The 13,484-nt window shown below is 35.9% G+C and overlaps 1 pseudogene; it reads left to right on the top strand.

Moving 5' to 3' along the window:
• Positions 1 to 11,758: 11,758 nt before the first annotated feature.
• On the top strand, positions 11,759 to 12,504 carry LOC125357595 (annotated as a pseudogene).
• Positions 12,505 to 13,484: the final 980 nt, after the last annotated feature.

Here is a 13,484-nt window from a genome sequence, read left to right as displayed (position 1 = left end):
ATTATATTTTTTTAACACGCAACATAAGCTTTTTACTTCTGATCAATCTTAGTATGCAAAAATGATTTCAGGAGAGATACTTAAACAGAATGCATTGCAAGGAATCTCACTTCTGAACAAAAATAACAGAAAAAGCCAACGTCTTCATCTGGGGATGGTAAGGGCGGTGCTAACTTAAGCAGTACTCTACAACTTCGTTCTATTCCTTACAAACTGGCTTAAAATTAATTTTCAATTACTTGGCATTTGTTGAAAAAATAAATTAGACAGTGCATACATAACCAGCAAGTACCCCATTCAAGGCGAATGCTAGCTATTAAATAAGCAAACTTGGAAGCTCCTTATTACAACAGTGCATCATCCATGTACACAGTTTGATAAATCCTTTTCTAGATGACTTTACAAAAGTAGAAACAATGTCTAATTAATATTCTGGTGTTGTCTAAAATCATGAGTATTGTTTGTTCCTATAATACCTGTTCTTTGAAGAGTTGACGCAGAGTAGCTATTGGTTGTTTTCTGAAATTAAATTCACTTTGGAAGAGAGATGTTTGGTATAGAGTAGAATTATCACAAGGAACTCCATGGATGGCCATGGGTAAACAAAGGCCTGAAAGGAGAACAGACTCTTTGAACATGAAAAATTAATAACACTTGCCACAAACAGAAAGTAAAATTAAATTTAGGAAAATAGAAAAATTCACAAAGTGGAGCTGCGGAGGAAAGTAATCATTGTTGGGGTCCTGTATCAGATGCCTTTCAGTGGTAAATAGGGAAAGTCTAAAAGGAGACCTTCTACAGGTTCTACCGAAAAGAGCCTTCTGAATTGTCTACTGAAATGAATTCTATCATATTTGCACACTCAAGATAATCAGACCTAGTAATCAGGAAGTGTGCTCATAACTAGTTTTAACTAAAATAATTGGTACTAAAATTTATATCACCATGCTAGTACAAAGGTAATCCCTAATTTGTTTGCCCACCTTCTGGGTGGCTACTCTCAGATTCAGAGACCGTAAATTTATTAGTTAATACAGAAAAGCAAACTCTAGCTCAGCCATCTACATACTAGAAATCAGTGTGTTTTCACAGGTAGGATGAAGCTTAATCTATATAACACACATATAAGTCTGTCTTTCATCTGAACTTTGCCCTCCCTTCCTGGACAATTTTACCCACAGCTCCTATCTCCCACTCATACTCTTGGCCACTGCATGTGAGATAAGAACTAGGGAAGAGGAACAACAAAGTAAAGGTGAACCAGGTAAAAGGTGAACCATTGCAACAGCAATTCTTACAAGACAATATGCTGTAAACCAACTGTGCAACTCTGGGGAGGGTGGGGAGGAAACTAAGGAGGGGGTAAGATGGGAGAAAACCAAAGGAGGAGGTAAAAGGTTTGAGAAGAAATGTACTCACCACCTTACCTTTGTAACTATAACTGTACATTACTTTGACAATAAAAATTTTTTGAAGCAATCATAAAGCGTGAAACACTAAGCTGTCTGTCTGTTGTGTCTATGATTACATCAGACTTATTCCAATCATGTAGTAGACAAGTTTTCTGCTCATTATAATCTTATTTAATATTCATTTATCCAATAAATGAATTTTTCTTTTTTGTACTCCTACAGTCAAGACAATTACTTAATATTTTTTCTAATTGTTCCTTTTAAAAACTCAGGATGTGACCTATATGGTAGAGACCTAGCCTACTAAACACTAAGGCCCTAAAGTAAAAACTTTCACATAAACAAGTAAATAAATGAATAAAATTTGAAATGATTTTCCTGAAGACTGCTCATTAACATAATGTAGAATTATCTCAATACATATTGCACACCTTTTTCCTTTATTTATTTATTTTTTATTTTGGCCAGTCCTGGGGCTTGGACTCAGGGCCTGAGCACTGTCCCTGGCTTCTTTTTGCTCAAGGCTAGCACTCTGCCACTTGAGCCACAGCGCCACTTCTGGCCATTTTCTGTATATGTGGTGATGGGGAAATTAAACCCAGGGCCTCATGTATACAAGGCAAGCACTCTTGCCACTAAGCCATATCCCCAGCCCTACCTTTTTCATTTATTGAAAGATGTTATAAGGCAAGAATTCATGTTATAATATTTTCTTAATGAAAGCATCATCATAGATGTTTGCTTACTAATAGATATTCAATAATCTTTAAAAAAATACTGTGAGTGGAGAATTTTGTTAAACACTTTACCTCGACTGATATAAAAAAGACTTGGATACTGAGATTCTTATCTACTGAATGTGTATTGTTACTCAGTAAGAAAAATACAAACACGGCAAAATAATTGAACAAAGTTTTCAGTATAACTCAATGTGTGAAAATATGACTAGTATAAACAAGTACAAACACTTTGTAAGTGTTTTGATTTATTCTCATAAGAGTTTGGACATCCTTGAGCTATTATTTCTCTAGAGAGCAATAATAAAGTGGGCAGCTGCTGCTCATATTGGACACATGTAACAGCCTTCCAACTACAGCATGGAAGTTCCTACATAATTGGATTTTGGATGAGGTGACAATTACTTCCAACTTTTCTGTCAGTTATTCTCTGAGGTGTTGTTTAAAATACTGTATATAATAACTGGTACAATAAGTGCCAACCAATCAGAGCACGGGCATACTCATTCAGAGTAGACAATAGCCATAAACAAGGAGAAAAACAACATGCCTTGAACCAGCTCTAGCTGTACTGGAATTGTCATTAAAAGTAGAAACTGTTTACCTCTGAAGTACCAAGGCAAAGTTTCAAAAAAAAATCCAAATCTGTTTTAAACATAAAAGAAAGAAAAATCATCCTTGACTTTCTTCCTTTTGTTTTCTTCTATCTTCAAGCACAAAAATCTGGGAAGAGCTGTTATTTTAACAGGAGTTTAACTGACACTAGAAATATTTTTAAGCATGCTACTTTTTGAGCTTGTTGAATGTTAATCATATATGTAAAAAAATGGTGTGTGTAAACATATTAATAGTTCTGACCTTCTATGGAATATAATCAATTGGCTAGTAAATACTAATTAATGTAAAATGATGTAATTCGGGGGGGGGGTGCTGTCTTCAAGCTACTAGTTCTGTTATCCTTCTGTCACATAGCCACCTGTTACGACAAATTGGGAGAATGCATGGGAAGAATGTCACTCTCAAAAATACATACCCTGTGAGTGCTCTAAGAATTCCATTGCTGTTATTATGATAGAGCATCTCTTTTTTTGTTCTTTATTTTTTGGTTTACTGTTAACACTGAAGAGGCATGAGCTGGGTGAGGTGGAGAATGTTGAGTAGAGGAATGGTCTCATAACATTAACCAGACCCCATTGTTGAAGCGGTGCATAACTGCTCACTTAGTCCAATGCAGCCACATGTAGGCAATAGGTCACACCCTGACACTCCCCTTCTTTTCATTTCTATGTACTAGTTGAACACCTCCATCCTTCTTTCTTTTCTGTCCTTATAGTGAGAAGCAAAACATTCAAAATTACTCAAACAGACATCTCCTACATACCCTTCCCCTAACATTTGTTTATTATTGTTGCTTACTTTTTATTATTAAGTAGTTATACGAGGAAATTTCAATTCCATCTCAGGTTTTTATGACTATATTGCCTCTTGATCAATGTCACTACTTCTGTTGTTCTACCCATTTCACCCTCTCATCCCTATCCTCAAGTAACACAGTTCAATTTTTATATAATATGCACTGAATATAATTACTCCATCTGGTCAGCATTCCTCCATAGAAACACAGTACCAGACTTAATTCTTACACTTTATAGGAGGCCTGGCGTGATAGGACACACATATGAATCCTCCTTACTCAGAGAGAGAGAGAGAAAGAGAGAGAGAGAGAGAGAGAGAGAGAGAGAGAGAGTTTAAGGATAGCCTAGGCAAATAGTGAAAACACATCTCAACAAATAAGCCCAGTAGAGAGATCATGGATTGAGGATGGCTCCAGGCAAAAATGTAAAGCTCTATCTGAAAGTGAATAAAGCAGAACAGAAATCAAGTTATGGCTCTCGTGACAGAGTGCATGCTTACCTACTAAGTGGAAGGCCAAGTTCAAGTTCAACTATTCCCCCCAAACCTCCTGCCCCACCCACTACAAACACACACACACACACACACACACACACACACACACACTCAATCCAAAATAAAACAAAATACGTGATGGGAATTAAAATTTTTAGATAGTGCTTTACACACTCACACACACATATAAACACACACTCACCCCCTATAATACAGAAGGCCATATGTGCCTTTCTTTTTAAATAAAAGAGAAAAGGAGAAACAGACTTCCAGCATATTCTGTATTTATGTGCATATGATATTTATCCGGTTAAAACATCTATTAGTAATGGGACCAAACCTCAGGCCAGAAACCAGCTAGATTATTTTGAGTCTTTCCACTGTTTTGAAAAGAGAGTTCTAAGAATAACTAAAGGGCTATAATCTAGAGAAAAAGCCCTCCTCAATTTAGTTGAACATTTCCAGTTTTATTCATAAAGTTCTTTTTCTTTTTAGTTCAGCATAAGAACTGTGGGGTTGGACCCATTAAGTTTATTTTATCACTTTTAATGCAAAGATTATTACTGTAATTTACATATCTCAGTGAGTGCCAAAAGCTTCCTGCTGTGGCTTTTTCCACCAATGTGCTACAAATTAACAACCCAGATACATTAAAGTAAATGAAAAAAAGTTAATTCTTTTCAATATAAGGAAAATTATCTGCCTATGAGACTATGTAATTCCCTCAATATGATTCTCAGAAACAAGAAAACAGTTGTGAGTAAACTTTTGCAATGTTTAAGTTCTATGTGAGATAGTAACCTGAACCTTAAGAAAATGTAATAAAGTCAATATTGATTACTAGAAATCAAAGCATTGACTTTAAGCCACGCCAAAGTTGCAAGATACAAAATATATATACCAACATACCAATAATATTTTCAAGAATCCCTGTGGTCATATTCATACTGATATTACTACAGTAACAATGAATTTTCTTCCATACTTGCCATTCATAAATCAGCTTTGCCTAAGCAACTAGTCTGATATTTCAGCCAAGAAGTTCCTGCAAGATGTAGTTTTTTTCTAGAAGTTGGTTTAAGATGTTAATATGTATGTACCACTGTAGTTACAGGAATTTTTCATGCTTTGTATGGTGATTGGGATGTTAGGTCATCCAAATGACCTGGGAAATGCCTGTCAGATATGTTTTTATTCAATAATAAAGCAAAAAATTGAAGGGCTAACAGTGATTCAGGTTCCCAGTGACCTGCCTTTACTCAGTAGACCATTTAAATTGTTCATCTTCACTACTTTTTCTTAGTTCAAGTTACTCCATAAGTCAAATTTCTCTATGATCTATTTCCTTTTTATTTTTTTCTTGGTCATTCTGGGGCTTGAACTCAGGGCCTGCGTGCTGTCTGTCACTGAGCTGCTTCTACTCAAGTCTACTGCTCTACCACTTGACCCATATGCAGCCCCACTTCCAGCCTTTTCTGAGGAGTTTATTGGAGATGAGAGTCTCATGGACTTTGCTGGCTTCGAACCCTCATCCTCAAATCTCAGTATCCTGAATAGTTGGAATTGCAGTTGTTATCCACAAGCACCCAGCTGATCTGTTTCTTTATGATTCCAAGGTCACTTGGTTAATTTTAGGTTATAGAATATAGGGCAGTTTGGAAATAGATAAATCAGCAATGTAAATGGGGAAGGTAGAGGATAAGAATATACAAAAGGGGCTGGGAATATGGCCTAGTGGCAAGAGCACCTGCCTTATATACATGAAGCCCTGGGTTCGATTCCCCAGCACCACATATATAGAAAACGGCCAGAAGTGGCGCTGTGGCTCAAGTGGCAGAATGCTAGCCTTCAGCAAAAAGAAACCAGGGACAGTGCTCAGACCCTGAGTCCAAGGCCCAGGACTGGCAAAAAATAAAGAATATACAAAAATAATATTTTGAAATCTTTATATGTATTCACTAGGATGCTTTAGAGAATAATTATTTTAATTGTTATTCTGTGCTTTAAAATGATAATTTGCTGTACATTTGCAAAAACTCGTTTTCCTTTTTTTTTTTTCCTGTTTTTTTTTTTTTGGCCAGTCCTGGGCCTTGAACTCAGGGCCTGAGCACTGTCCCTGGCTTCTTTTTGCTCAAGGCTAGCACTCTGCCACTTGAGCCACAGTGCCACTTCTGGCTGTTTTCTGTATATGTGGTGCTGTGGAATCGAACCCACGGCCTCATGTATACAAGGCAAGCACTCTTGCAACTAGGCCATATCCCCAACCCGCAAAAACTCTTATTATTCTACAGTGGATATATTGAATTGTCCAGAAAAGACAAGATAGACTTTCTAAAACTGAGGTGAGCAAATAATTAAATAACAAACAGATGCTCAGATATGTGTCTGGGCCTTGGGAAACAAATCATTTCTCTCAATGATTTCAGAACCCCTGGTAGGAAATCACTTTGTGACTACTATGTTCCTTTTATGCTCGTCATTACTTCCATTGTAGAGAAGTCCAGTTTCCTTGTGTTTGTCTGTATTAAACATCCTAGGGAGCATAAAGTAGTTTCTTTGCTTGTCAATTGAGTGACATGAATAAGCCAAAGTTCTAGGTGTTACTATTCACATCTGATTCAGTGGAGTTGTGTGTGAGTGTGTATATGTGTGGTGATTGGTGGGGCTGTCTCTCCTTTGAGCATATGGGACGTAGAACAGGAAGAATAAAGTTTGTATGTGGGTCACCTCCTTCCTAGCCCCAGACAATGTAATTGTTGGAAATAAACCCTACAACTTTGGGGGAGGGATGCATGTTGGTCCTGAGTGGGAAAACTGGGAGAAACTGAGGGAGAGGGTGATATTGTTCAAAAAGAAATATACTCACTAACTGGCCTATGTAACTGTAAATGTACATCACTTTTACAATAATTTATTAAAAAAATACTCATCCCAAGGTTAGAGCTTTTTACCTTCATAACCATGTTATGTTATGAAGGTAAATACCTCATTTTTATACCCAAATGGCCCAAAATGATCCATCTCTAAATACTACCAACTGGAGATTAAATTTAGATATATGCTTTAGTGTAGAAACACAAGCCTTAATTCTATAGTAAATTCCTGGTATTGGACAGGATATGAGGAAACATGAACTCTTGTGCATGGATGATTTTGAGTGTATATTGATTGTTACATTACCTTGTAGCATTATGGACATGTCCATTGATACTGGGAGTAAATAGATTGTCACACCCCTTTGGAAAACTATGGGGCAGTGATTTCTATAAATAAATAAGTACTAAATGAGAAGCCAAGATCAATAGAGAGAAAGTTTGGTGGCTGTGTATAAAAAAGTACTATGTACTAAAGCACTTATAGCAGCTGTGTTCTTCACTGCCTTACCTGAGGATAATATGAATATCAATATTAACCTAGACACACTGTGGTATTTTGATACAACAGAATAATAAATAAAAACACAAAAGGTAAGAGGTATTTTATATATGGATGAATCTAGCAGATGATTTTCACTGTCTGGATTAGGAAATGAGATAGGAGAATAATAAATCATGCATCTGGTTGTATCTGGGATGGAATTTCCAGAGCCATTAGGCTATAGCCTAATGAATGGATTATTTCCTCCATGAGTATGTAATATGATGGCTTTATTGGGTGGTAGTGAATTATGGGGTGGTGAATGTTCTTGTGGGAGGTATCTTATTCTGGGTCTGTACTTCCTTTATCCTTGTGCTTCATGACAGAATGAGATAAATCGCCTGAAATGATTTCCTCAGATAAATGATTCTTCCTTTAAGTTGTTTTTATCAGTTCTTCATCACAGCAATTAAGAGCTAACTAATACATAGATTATTGTTTGGTAGAAATGCAAACAAAATAATATATAATGCCTGTCTCTATTCATAGGAAGCTCAAATGTAGGTAAAATTAATACCTGTTAAGGAAATAAAAATAAGTTCATTAGGAAATTATGGACTAGAGGAGGAATCTTGCACTTGGAAAATGTTCTATAGCATCTAGAAAACTAGATATCAAAAATAAAAATAATAATTGCTGGAGTGGTGATTTTTTGATTCTTATACATGGATTTTAAGTTGCATAGAGGTAATTTACCACTTTTTTGCCGAGTACAAAAATGATTCTTCAAATATTTGGCCAAGAACCTCACAGGAAAAAGAGACTTCCGTGTTTATTTTAGTCCCATTCTGTAATGGACCTTAGGCTTTCATAAAACCTAAAATAACAGTTCTTCCTCTGCCTCAAATAAAACTAGAGGATCTTCTTTGAAATAAAATGATGCCTATGGAGTGAAAATAATGTAACTGCCAACCAATTTATTTCAGAGTGTAATAAATCCTTGTTAAGGATAATGAAGAAAGATGGATTATTGAAAATTAAATGCTCTTTCTTTACTTGTTGAAATTCATCTAATATGATTTTGCTTCAGTTACAGACCATTTATTCATACAACAAAATAGGTTATTTTAGTGAACAAATGAAAAAATATGACAATTATTCGCAAAAGCTATAACATTATCATTGTAGGTACTTAATAAGAAGTGGATGGCAATGAGTAAATCAATGAGTGCATGAATTATTTGAATCTCTTGCTAGAGTTTGTATACTTCTCTTTGTCTCATAAATTTGATAGTTTGAAGTCCTTCAGACACTTACTGAATGCATTATATTGCCAGCCATTCTTTGAAGTCTGAGAATATACCTAGGAAAACAAATTGCATGTTCTAAAGGAGTTCTCATAGAATTTACTCATCTTACATTGCTTTTAAAGATTAATTTTCTGTACTAAGCAAGTGATGAATCACAACAGAGAGAAAGAATAGAAGAGAAGCTTTGGTGCTCACAATACAATGCTTTATTAGGCATCTGCATACATACATGTACATCTATACAGGATACATGTATCCCACCTTAGGTCCAGCCAGGGTATCTTGATTTCATGAGTCACATTTATTAGAAAAAAATATTAAAAAAGAGATAAAGGTTCTCTAATGAACTTACCCTAGAGTTCATTAGCAAATAGGATTTTTTCAGCATGACTTTTATGCAATGGTACATTCAGATTTAAAAGATTGTGAAAGCATGGGTAATTGCCCTGGATATTAAGTATCATCTTTCAGAACTTATACTAAACCCCATACAATGTGCTTACAGATTTTTCTACAGTCACTAGGCCTCTGTTTTGGAGTTTTAGCTTTATATTTGTTTGTTTTTGTTTTTGTTTTTGCTAGTCATTGGGCTTAAAATCAGGGTCTCAACACTGTCTCTGAGTTTCTTTGTGCTCAAGGCTAGCCCTCTACTACTTGAGCCACAGTGCCACTTTGGTCTTTTTCTCAATGGTTTATTGGAGAAAAGAGTCTCATGGACTTTCCTGCCTGGGATGGCTTTGAAGCATGATCTTCAGATCTTAGCCTCCTTAATGATAAGATTACGGGTATGAACCACTGGCACCAGGTTTAGTCCTGTTTTTTACAGGAGTCACTTTATGTGGCAAAATGAATGATGATGTATTGGTTACAGTGGTTACAATGGCAATACTGGTAACAGAAGTAGAATCTAATATACTGTTTTGACTGGATGCCTGACGTTGTTCCCTCAAAATTCTTATGTTGACTCATAATCCCCAATCTTGTGTTTTTTGAAAATAGAGCCTTTAGAAGGTAATTAGGTTAAAGTGGGGTCATGAGTACAGGGTTCCCAAGTGGAAGTAATGTCCTTGTATATAACAAACGTCTGAGGATGAAGCAAGAAGATAAAAAGTTGTGCAAAAATGGAAAAGCAACCTAATCTGCAGACTTGGATTTTAGACATCCAGAATTGTAAGAAATCAGTATTTGCTGTTTAATCCACACAATCTAATATTTGTCATTCATGATAACCCAAACAAGACATTTGCTACTTACAATATGCAAGACAGACATATACTAATGACATAATTTTTATGATCTCTACCATGTAAATTATTTAATAATACTAATGTTATGATTGTTGGTTTATAGATGAGGAAATTGAAACAGAGAGATTAAGTAATTTATGCAAATTTACTCAGATAGCGACAGAAAGTCTGTATGACCTCTCCATCTGTTATCATAATCACAACGTGCTGCTATTTAGTAAGGATGTGTCATGTTGCTCTTCAAGTAAAACCAAAAGCTATGATACATAATTGACCTCCAAAATTCAGAGTTCTATATCTCAGTTTAGCAGCATATAATCAGGAATGATAATAATGGATTGTGATCTTGGATAAACAGCCTGAATATTAAAAAGAAAATATTTTAAGGATTTTGTGATGGAATTTAAATACTTTATATGTCACTTATTCATTCTCATAAATGTTTATAGTAAACCTTGTTCGCATGTATTCTATTTGTTACAGTAAGCCAGATTGCATTATATGTCACTTATGCATTTTTATAAATGTGAATAGTAATTTATAAGTATGTATAGTAAAATAGACTTGCATTTATTCATCATTTTACTCCTGCCAAATGTGTCCATAAGGGCTGGGAATATGGCCTAGGGGCAAGAGTGCTTGCCTCATATACATGAAGCCCAGGGTTCGATTCCCTAGCACCACATACATAGAAAATGGCCAGAAGTGGTGCTGTGGCTCAAGTGGCAGAGTGCTAGCCTTGAGCAAAAAGAAGCCAGGGACAGTGTTCAGGCCCTGAGTCCAAGGCCCAGGACTGGCAAAAAAAAAAAAAAAGTTTAAAGGGCTACCTGGGGCTGAGAATATGGCCTAGTGGTAGAGTGCTTGCCTCCTATACATGAAGACCTGGGTTCGATCCCTCAGCACCACATATATAGAAAATGGCCAGAAGTGGCACTGTCGCTCAAGCAGTTGAGTGCTAGCCTTGAGCAAAAAGAAGCCAGGGCCAGTGCTCAGGCCCTGAGTACAAGCCCCAGGACTGGCAAAAACAAAACAAACCAACCAAAAAATCCATAAAACAAAACCAAATGTATCCATAAGGCATGATGCCCATTTTAAAGAAGTTTAATAAATAATAGCCTAGAATATATACTAAAATACCTTTAGCTAGTTAGCTACCTAGTTATATTCTGACAAAAGCAGAGCAAGACAATGGTGTACAAGAATGTGTACCATGATTAAGTCTGCAAGGTCAGCAAATGTTTCAGGTGGAATGTGATGTTTAAATTGACATTGCTCAATGAAGATTCTTTGCAAGTGAGAGAATGTCTTAATTTGAAAATTAGAGATCGTTACCTGATAGATCATCAAAAATGAAAATGCTGGTTTCACTGTAGTCTTTCCTACATAGAGGTTGATAATGATATTCATGTAGCAATTGTAAATATATGTTGATAGTAGTTATATACATATATCATTTCTCAAAGTTGGTGGTCATAAAATGTGGAAAAAATATGATCATCAAGATAATGTGGAGTCATTCTTTATTAAACACTAATTAAACTGCATCAATAAGTACATGGATGGATTATAATATATTTAATATTATTGCTAACTACTTTAATAATACTATAAACAAAATTATTGTCAAAATGGTAAGGTATTAATAATTTATTCCATTATCCACTAATGCTAATTATTATTTAAAAAAAAACTAGTCCATGATAACCAATCGATTCACATAGAGGCTTATCACTATAAGAAATTAGCAGCTTTAAAAACTAAAACACCCCTCTTTTCCTGCTGGAACAATGGAGGGTGCCGAAAAGAAGAAAAAGAAGGTCCCTGCTGTGCCACAAACCCTTAAGAAAAACCAAAAGAATTTCGCAGAGTTGAAAATAAAGCACCTGAGAAAGAAATGTGCGGAAAAGATGCTTCGAAAGGCAAGCAGAAAGCTCATCTGTGAGAAGGCCAAGCACTATCTCAAGGACTATGGGAAATGTACAGAACTGAGTTCGGAATGGCTTAGAATGGCCAGAAAAGCGGCCAAGTTCTCTGTACCTGCAGAACCTAAGTTGTAATCAGAATCAGAGGTATCAACTGTTTGGGTCCAAAAGTCCGTAAGGTGTTGCACCTTCTTTGCCTTCACCAGTTCTTCAATGGTACCTAATATGCTGAGGATTGTGGAGCCATATATTGCATGGGGGTACCCAAACCTGAAGTCAGTGAATGAGCTCATCTACAAGCGTGATTATGGCAAAATAGGTAAGAAGTGAATTGCCTTAACAGATAATGATTTGATTGCTCCATCTCTTAGTAAATATGGCATGGTCTGTAGGGAGGATCTAATCATGAGATCTATCCGAATGGAAAATGCTTCAAGAAAGAAAATAACTTCTTGTGGCCCTTCAAGTTATCTTCTCCACAAGGTGGCATGAAGAAGACCACCCACTATGTAGAAGGTGGAGATGGTGGCAAGAGGGAGGTGCAGATCAATAGGCTTATAAGAAGGATGGACCGAGGTATCTGCCATGCTAATTTTGTTAGTAAACAGTGATGCTGGCAAAATGAGTAACAAAATCTAAATATTACACGTATAATGTAATATACTAGGTAAAATCACGTGGAAGAATTTAAACGGGATAATAAAGAGAGTTACAGTATGAAGACCTACCTTGTGGAAAGGGAAGTTTATCCATTAATGTCTCAAAAACAGATGACAAGCACAGAACAGAATGTTTAATTGGATTTAACTGGCTACATCATAAAAATAATGGAACAAGTTTGTTTGGCGAGGGTAAAATTCAATATCCTGGAAATTGCATCTTTTTCGTAATTTAATAAAAATCAGTTTTACTCACTTTGAAATGCAATCTGTTAACACATATAAGGAATAATTTCAATTTTTCCATTACAAAAACTTTAAGAACAAAAATAGTTATAAAATTATTTATACTATCATAATGTCACTTGAAAAATGAAGGCTGATCTGTGAAACACTATTAAAGAAGACATATGAAAAGAAATATATCAAATTAAAAATGAAAGCCAAGAAAGAAGAAGTATTTTGAGTAGATGGTTTTAAATGTCAGAACACACTATCCATTTTGTCTCTAAAGCCTGGCACTTAAGACAGTATAGTGTCAATGTTGAGGTTTTGATGCCAGTATTTGTACAATAAAGAAGCTGTAATTTTAATCCATATAGACATAGCCACATAGAAAGAACCACATATGCATTGCCCTCTGCTTTTCTCCAGTATACCAGGCTCTGCAGACATCATTCAGTCCTGGAGTCCCTCATAGGGATTAGAAGAAAACATGAATTGTGACGTTATCTTCTGAGTGGGCATTGAGTGAGGACTGTTGCCCATCCCAGGGAACACACCACAGGAACGCTGTCACTGTAGGTTAGAATGACGCATGAACTCTGCTAGAAAGCAAGACAGACTCTTTTCTCGGCTGTCCTCTGGGAGTCCTGGAAAAAAAAAGAAAAGGAGGAAAACAATGATTTTGAAAGTTCATTTCAGTGCCAGCT

The sequence above is a fragment of the Perognathus longimembris genome, chromosome 9, assembly GCF_023159225.1.
Source record: "Perognathus longimembris pacificus isolate PPM17 chromosome 9, ASM2315922v1, whole genome shotgun sequence".
Lineage (NCBI taxonomy): Eukaryota > Metazoa > Chordata > Mammalia > Rodentia > Heteromyidae > Perognathus > Perognathus longimembris.
The sequence above is the reverse complement of the archived record's forward strand: the minus strand, read 5'-3'. Positions and strand labels throughout refer to the sequence as shown.